The sequence below is a fragment of the Dendronephthya gigantea genome, unplaced genomic scaffold, assembly GCF_004324835.1.
Source record: "Dendronephthya gigantea isolate DGI-Jeju-01 unplaced genomic scaffold, DenGig_1.0 000065F, whole genome shotgun sequence".
In the NCBI taxonomy this organism is placed as follows: domain Eukaryota; kingdom Metazoa; phylum Cnidaria; class Anthozoa; order Malacalcyonacea; family Nephtheidae; genus Dendronephthya; species Dendronephthya gigantea.
Window position 1 is genome coordinate 203,910 of NW_021163075.1, and position 8,310 is coordinate 212,219.

Genomic DNA, 8,310 nt, shown 5'->3' on the forward strand with positions numbered 1-8,310 from the left:
CGACGTATATTATGCCCGAAGCCTGCACAGATCGCCGGGCGAGGGTACTATGCTAATCCGCCCAGAGATTAGGAATTGCACCCGGAAATGCAATGCGAAATTGAAGTTGTCGGCCATTATGTCATGGACGTTCGGCGTTTTGGTCAGTTACGCGGATGCGCGAATTAGAAAAGAGGTAACTAGCAAACTTGCGATTAGCTAAATCGAAAATTAGGTTTGCGTCAACATAACAGCCTTTTCAGTAAAACTTTGAAATTATATTTTCCATCGTTCTTCGGAACATATACAGAAAAAAAATAGGACAGAGAAAATATAATTCAAATAAATTACCCTCGAGCCGTTGCAGAGCACTAGTCCTCTCGGATAGTTACACCCACGACGTGCAAATGCGAAACCAAAGTCACCCGGCATTATGGACCTCACGCCATGGACGGTCATTTACGCTATGCGCATAGCGCCAGTGCAACCTCGTACCCAGGGTCTTTACTCGTGGTGGTGGGGAGTACTCCCCACCACCACGAGTAAAGACCCTGGGTACGAGGTTGAGCGCCAGTGTTAACTACTTTTGCGCCAGTGTGAACTACGCATGCGCCAGTGTGAACTAGACAAAAAATTGTATTTTCCAACGTAAACGCATAACTGTAATTTCGCAAAATTTAGATGAAATTTGGATGAAATTTATAGATTTATATTTTCATAAATACGGAATATCTATATTTTTAACTACATTAGAGGGAAACTCGAATGTGGACAGGACTTTTTACGGTTTAACAAATAACAAGAACAAATTTTCGACAAAATTCACCGTGTTTAATCATAGGTATAAGGTATGATGAACTCGGAAGATAATATTTTACCCGGCACAGCTTTACTAGTTAATATTATTTTGTGGTGAATACAACTTTAATATTCTCAAATGTATTTCACTATAAATCGTGGCGTGAAATGATTTGGAACAAAAATGATTAGGAACAAAACAAGCACATGCATTGACACTTCCCGAATTTGCTTGAGTGAACACAGAACAATAGTTTGGAAACGAGGCGGACAGTATAATCTATTGTTAGCGGGCTGGTTTTCATTGCCCGAAAATTCCCGAGTTTATTATTGAGTTGATTATACACGTCTACCAGCATCATGTCATTTACTCATTTCAATACTCCAAATGGTTTCATTATATCCCAGGTAACCGGGCTCATGTGAACAGCCCTTTATAAGAGGATCCGAAATACTATACACTATATAGGTAAGTTATTCTTGAGGGAAAAAAGAGTTGCAGGAATTTGTAGTTACCATACTTTTGCGAAAACCTGACACACCCGGCGATAACATCACGATACCTATCCAAATTTTAAAGACTAAAATGATGAAATTGCTTTCTGATTATTGAGATTTTTTGCGTATGTGGCTGAACTAGAACAATTAAAGTTAGTACAATGATAAACGTTGCCGGCAAGCCAATATAAACCTTCTTTACAGTGGCGTACGAGACACGATAATTAGGGGGGGAGGAGCACATATTCATTCATATATTCATGTTAACAAAGCTGTAAAGACAATCGATTTGAAAAGAAATTAATCTTGCACAACATGAATATATGCATGAATATGTGAAACCAATTGTGTCTCGTACGCCACTGACGATTTATCTCACAAATCTGTCGTAGTGAACCGCCTGTGCAATTATGTTGGGTTCGTTTGCTGATAGTTAGTACTTGAATACCAGATTCAGTCCAATACGTTCGCTAAATGGTCAGGAAAATTGAAATTTGCGCTGTAGGTAAAAAAAAACCGGAAATTAAATTCATCACATGCATGTGAAATGCATGATGTATAGATCCATTTGCTAACAAAAATTGCATGTTTAATGTAAAACGTCACAAAGAAGCGAACTTCGTTGAGGAAACTTAATCTCGCTTAAATTTTATAAAATGTTAGTATTGACAATAAGTTGTTTAAAACTGTTTTCTTCAACATGTAAGTATCTACAACATCCGCAGTATCTGCAACATTTTTCAACGTGTAAGCACCTGCATAGATCCGTGGTCTTCACTTTTGCCTGTTTCAACATCCTTGGGGTATTTAATTTCATCCATACGCCAGTGCAGGCGCGATTGCCGGTGATCAGGATTTTTCGTGTGTTTGACAAAATCTACGAAAGAACATAGTTAGTTGATCATATATAAGCGGAACAGATGTTCAATTATTTAGCAACCCGGCGATATCGCGTTATATATATTCTAGCCAATCAATGCTCAAAGTCTCAGATGGGTTGTCGAAATAGAAATATTCAATACTGTATTATATGACCATATGCGCATTGGTTTGCACATTAGCTGCACGAGAGAACTGTTTGGTTTGAAAATGAAACAACGGTTTCAATTCCTCGTGCAATATTAGGACAGCTGCAGCCTGCATGTTTCATCCTGAACAGCTATCACTCAATCAAAGATAATGGGGTCTCTCATTGTAGATGAAAATGTTGAACAGACCACCCGCTGTTTTTATGCACCATCCTTCGCATGTTGAGACGTTTTTTCGCAACTGACAAATACAGAAAGGTAAAAAATACCACTGACAAGTCATAGCAATGGCATGCAGTGCAGCGGAGCAGATTACACTGCAGCCAAGATCAAAAGATGTTAGAAACTTTAAACTTAGTCTTGTCTTCAGACTTCAGGTATTGCAATTTGCAATTGCATGAAATCATTTGAATGCATGCGTTGAGGAAAATGTCACTGTTTAATGGATTTACGTACATCTTGGCAGCTAATACATATACACAGCATCAAACTGATGTAAATACACCGTGCTCTGAGATTCTCAGATATACTTATTTGGAAATATTCTTTAATATGATGATGCATTCCTCGTTTGCAATTGCCACCGCAAAAATTACATGTTATCAATGAATAAGAAGCACTGGTCTGATATAACAGTGGCTTCGGCAAGGTAAGGAAGGGCGGCTGCTGCCCCACCCTTCCCTCCTGACACTCCATTCCCCAATTATGTCTATACAACAGGTTTCGTGTTTTACTCCTTCACAAATATATTTCTAAAGACATGTGTTTTACAAAGCTGATGGAAATATTACAATTATTATAGCTATGTCTACAATTATTTTCCCGCTGTTTTTCTTCTAGGGTTTGCTGAGACGCGGGAGTTTATGTGGCTGGTTATTCTTGATACACTGTCGAACTTGAATCAATTCGGGATCGCATTTCGAGCCTTTTTAGATTTCTTCGGTGGTCATGGTGGTAGGTGTCAGCTGTTCAGCGAGGTGATAAACGTATCGATCAGGGCAGCTATCCATGTTACTTCTCGGGGTTGTGTTGGGTAATCGTAAAAGTTTATCTGGGAGGTTTTGTGGACCATGCATGCAGACCGGTATATACTACGGTGAGTTCATACTCTTGTGGTTTGAGTACCCAATTTTCCACTCGTGCTGGCGTTGCTTTTCTCGATGACTTGGGCTTAAAGATGCACTCAAGTGGGCGGCGGGCGGTTTCCATTTCGAACGATCTTCTATATAGATATAGGTGAAAGTGTTCGCATCCGAATACGATAGCCAATGCTCGATTTGAGAATACTTCATTTCGGTTTCGTTAAACGAATGACTTTGGAATGTGATGGGACGGAAGGTTGATGAAGCATTGCGCCAACAGTCCATGGTGAAGCAGCTACGGCTACTCGGGTTGGAGCTGAGAATGAATAACGAGCTAGAATTAGTCAACCTTTAATTTTAGGAAGCTGGCTTGTTGTTCTTCTCCCCAATGGAACTTGGTCTTTTCCTTTACCGATTGTCGCAAGAGGTAGCTTGTTGTACTGTAATCTTTGATGTAACATGAACCTCACAGTTCTAAGGTTACCGGTGCCCTGAAACACTTTGTGGTGCTTTTGCAAGATCTGAGCAATTCTAGGGTCTGGGTGGTCCAATGAAACTGCGTTGATTTTGATATTGGGTAAATATATATATATATATATATATATATATATATTTATATATATACATATATATATATATATATATATATATATATATATATATATATATATATATATATATATATACATATATACACCCATTTGCAAAAACGTTGGCCGCAGATAGATATATAGATAGATACTCGAAATCTAATTAGAATTGCATATGTTGTTTAACATTATAGAAATCCCATGCAAATGTAATCATATGCAATTCCAATTAGACTTCGAGTATCTATCTATCTATCTATCTATCTGCGGCCAACGTTTTTGCAAATGGGTGTACAAATGGGTGTACTCAATTTCGGTGGTGAATTGGGCATAGAGGTGAACGGGTGATTTTGTGCCATAAGCATATACCTTTGTTGTTGTTGGTTGCAGTTGAATGTCGGTGTTTTGCCGATAAATTTTCTTGAATTGTCAGTTCATGGTTCAGAATGTTCACGGATGATCCGGTGTCGATTATGATCTGGATTGCCACATCTGCCTCCTTGAGTGTCAATTTCGGGTGCCTTGGCTGGTTCCATAATTATACGGATGAATTCTTCACCGGTGTCGCTGTGTTGGTTCTCTGACAAACCACGAACGTCCTTTCGAGTGTTTCGATATCGGCTGTGGTAGGGTGGTGGGCGTGTTTGTTGTCGTTTCTTTGATAAGCAATGTTTGCATAAATGTCCGATTTTCCCACATTCGAAACATTTGTTTTCACTTGCTGGACACGACGCTCTCCCTCCTATGTGTGGGTATGAACCTCCGCAGTATCGGCATTTCTGCGCACTCGACTTCGTTGTTAGGCTGTACCGGGTGTTTTTACTCTGGGAGTTAGGTCCTGTTTGGTGCCCTTGTCCATTTTTTCCTTTGATGAATTGTGTTTTCTTGGTTGGATCTTTATCCTCTTCGAGTATTATAGTTTATTGTGTCGATCCGATTGCTCTAATACGTGCCCTTAACAATGCTTTAAAATTCCTTCGCGCGAAGGCTTTACGACGAAGACGCGTATGTGACGTTTTATGTAATATTTCGGCTTCCTCGTCAGCGAACCACACGTACTGGCTTTTTCCTTCAAACGACGGTGAAATTCATTAAGCGTATATTTCCATATAGAATAGGAACCATATAGATACTACCAAGCATCATATATATATATATATATATATATATATATATATATATATATATATGTATATATATATATAAATTATGTAAATGAATAAATATATATTGCTCTATTTGCTTGCAGTATTGAGCACTCTTTTATCTCATACGAAGAATTTCTTAATAATTGTTTATATATATATATATATATATATATATATATATATATATATATATATATATATATACATATGTAAGTACTTCGTCTAGGTTTCAGGACAATCTCGAGTTCGGACCTAATCATCGGACCAAAGTCTTCGTTGAGTTGGGCAAGTTTGTTTTAACAAGCCACATGCAGTGGTAGGGAATCAGTAACCTTGTTTCGCTTCATCATTAAAATGTATTCACCGTTGATTTGATTTGTGCAAAAGGAAAAAACCCGCAACGAAAGCCTGATGAAATGCCCAAAGAATGTAGGACAATTTTTGATATTCTCAGTGATCTTTCCTACAGTCTCAACATGCATATGGCCATATTCTGTACACTTTCTATAATGAAGTGTGCGCGAATAGACTTATGCTTGTTTCCATGGCGGTATTATTAGCTAATTATCTAAATGGCAAATAATGGAATTAAACTATTAAAAGTTTCATTTCGCATATATAGCCATGCTAGCTGCAGTCTCTTTCTATACCTTATACTGCAAGTCTTGGTTCTTTCGCTTTTGGGGCCGTTTCTCCAAATGCAAGTCAGTATATTTTCTTACCACACATGTTACCTGGAAAATTACCAGGAAAAAAACCTACATTTTTGCACTCGTTATGTTGTATCTCGCGTCATAGACTCATAGCCACTTATTTCAGATCACTGGTCATAGCCTCGGATGAGTCATGTTCATGCCGTGAAATATTTAAATTTTAACAACAACGGATTTTATCCGTTATAGACTCATTTTAAATCTGGACAAGAAGCGGAAATAAAGGTAGAAAAGCATATAATGAACGAAATCCTGAAGGATATGGTCTTCTTTGAACCTAATTTGTTCCTTTCCAACCAGAACCAGGTCAGGGCGACATGTTCTAGCAGGGTGATGTCACAGAACAAGACGCCTGTTCTGGCGTTAACTCCGGCGCACGTGCCAGTCTTTAATATAGAGCAGGCTCGTACCCAGGCGCTTTTATAGTAAAAATAACGTTGCATCCAGGTATTGTATAGAGTTCAGCTGAAAAAACCAAGCGCGCAAGGGTGCTTGGGGAGGTTTGTTTTAGCGAGAAAGCGCCTGGCAGAAAATGACCGATTTCTGGCAAATTGTGACCGATTTCTGGAAAACGCTTGTATTTTGCAGTTTTTATTTTCATTATTTATAATTTTTTTAATGAATCGACTGTCGACGGGCTAGCCAAGTATTATGAACGTTTCCTTTGGCGAAGAATCATTTGAAGGTAATTTTTATTTTATTATTTAAATATTTTCCGTCGGAGTGACTATCTATGATCGTAGAGCACTCGAATAATTGCCTGCCGTATTTACATATATGCTATTGGGAAAATCGAGCGCATTTCAACATATTTTAAAGAGGTTTCTGTCCATGACATAAAAGATAAACTTATATTCCTTTGTTTACAGGTTTAATAATCCGAGGATGTATTCAACGCGATATGGCAACAACTTGAGTTTAAAAGTAAGTTGATTCCATACGTGATACTTATCGGATATAATTTGTAACATGAAATGTTCAATATTAATCAACCTATAACATTTTTAAAAACCGGTGTATCTGTGAAAACCCTGGATCTAATTCAAGTAATTATAGTATATGATTATATTCTATTGTATTATATTGTATAATTTATTTGATTGTTTCCATGTTGAATTCATTTTCTGCCAGGCGCTAAATTTGGCAAAACCACCCCAAGCACCCCCGCGCGCTCGCGTCTTTCTTAGCTGACCTCTATACAATAACTGAATGCAACATTATTTTTTACAATTAAAGCGCCTGGGTACGAGGCTTAATATAGAGCTTTTGAACATAAACAATACAGTTCATAATCGCATTTAGATGCCTTGCGAACCTAAATGTTCGATCGCGAAATTCAGAAGCACATCATACTTTAAAAAGTATAGAAGTTCAATTGTTCAAAAATGTAAATAAACCGCATAATACATTCGCTTTGTCTTACACTTTGTCTTTGGAATTCGCGCTTATGTATTTAATAAATCTTCAATCCTGTCCAAACTACGACGTGTCAACGGCCCATACAAGAGGATGTATCTTGTTAAACGGCGAAATAGCAGCGATATTAGTAAAATAGGACCAGAATCTACTTGTATTAAATATATTCTTACCCCAATTCAATCTGAACTTAATCAAACAGCATGAAAAGAAAGGTTTATTTGTTCCTCTTGGAGGAATTGCCGTATCATGCGAGCGAAATCGAATCGCGCATCACAAAATGAGCCAAAGCTGTACACCACAACTCTTGGGAGATAAGACTGGGACGTAGATAAATACGGTCACATACATCCTCGTCCCAAGGGCGGAGCAACGGGGCTAGGCCCTGGGGACGAGGATGGGTCACATACACATTTCAAATACTAGAATGTTTCGCGCCATTTCAGACTTGCGACGACGAAAAATAAGAAAAAAAACAAAAACAAAACAAAACCGGGCGAATTTTCAACTCCGTCGCTTGCGCCGGAGCAATAAGGAATGTGTCCAATTTTCTTATTCTATTGCTATGTCATGACATCTACTGTACATGTACAGAGTAAAAAAAACTGACACCTTTGAAATTCAAATTAGCCGCGAACTTATGGCTGGAATTTGACAATTCCCATTGTGTACAATTAGTGCGAAAGTGTTTAAACCAATTGAACTAATTCCACGTTCTTTTTTATTACAGAGCTTAGAATGCATTTTAACTCCCAAAGGGAACAAACTTTATGTTCAGGGTTAATTAATGGGTTCACTTATTTGATATGCTTCGTATACCCATAAGATATTTCAGGCAACTTCTGTCTCATTACAGCCGATTACAGACACATTGTCATTACAGCCAATTTGAATTTCAAAGGTGTCAGGTTATTTGTTTGGCCGATTGTCGTGACTGAAGGACACTTCTGTAGCGGCGCATACTGGAGAGTGTTTGTAAAACACTATCTAATGAACTTAGTTTCATCGTGCTTTCTCTTTCAAGATGATTTTAGTGCCCAGGTATTTGTCGAAAAATT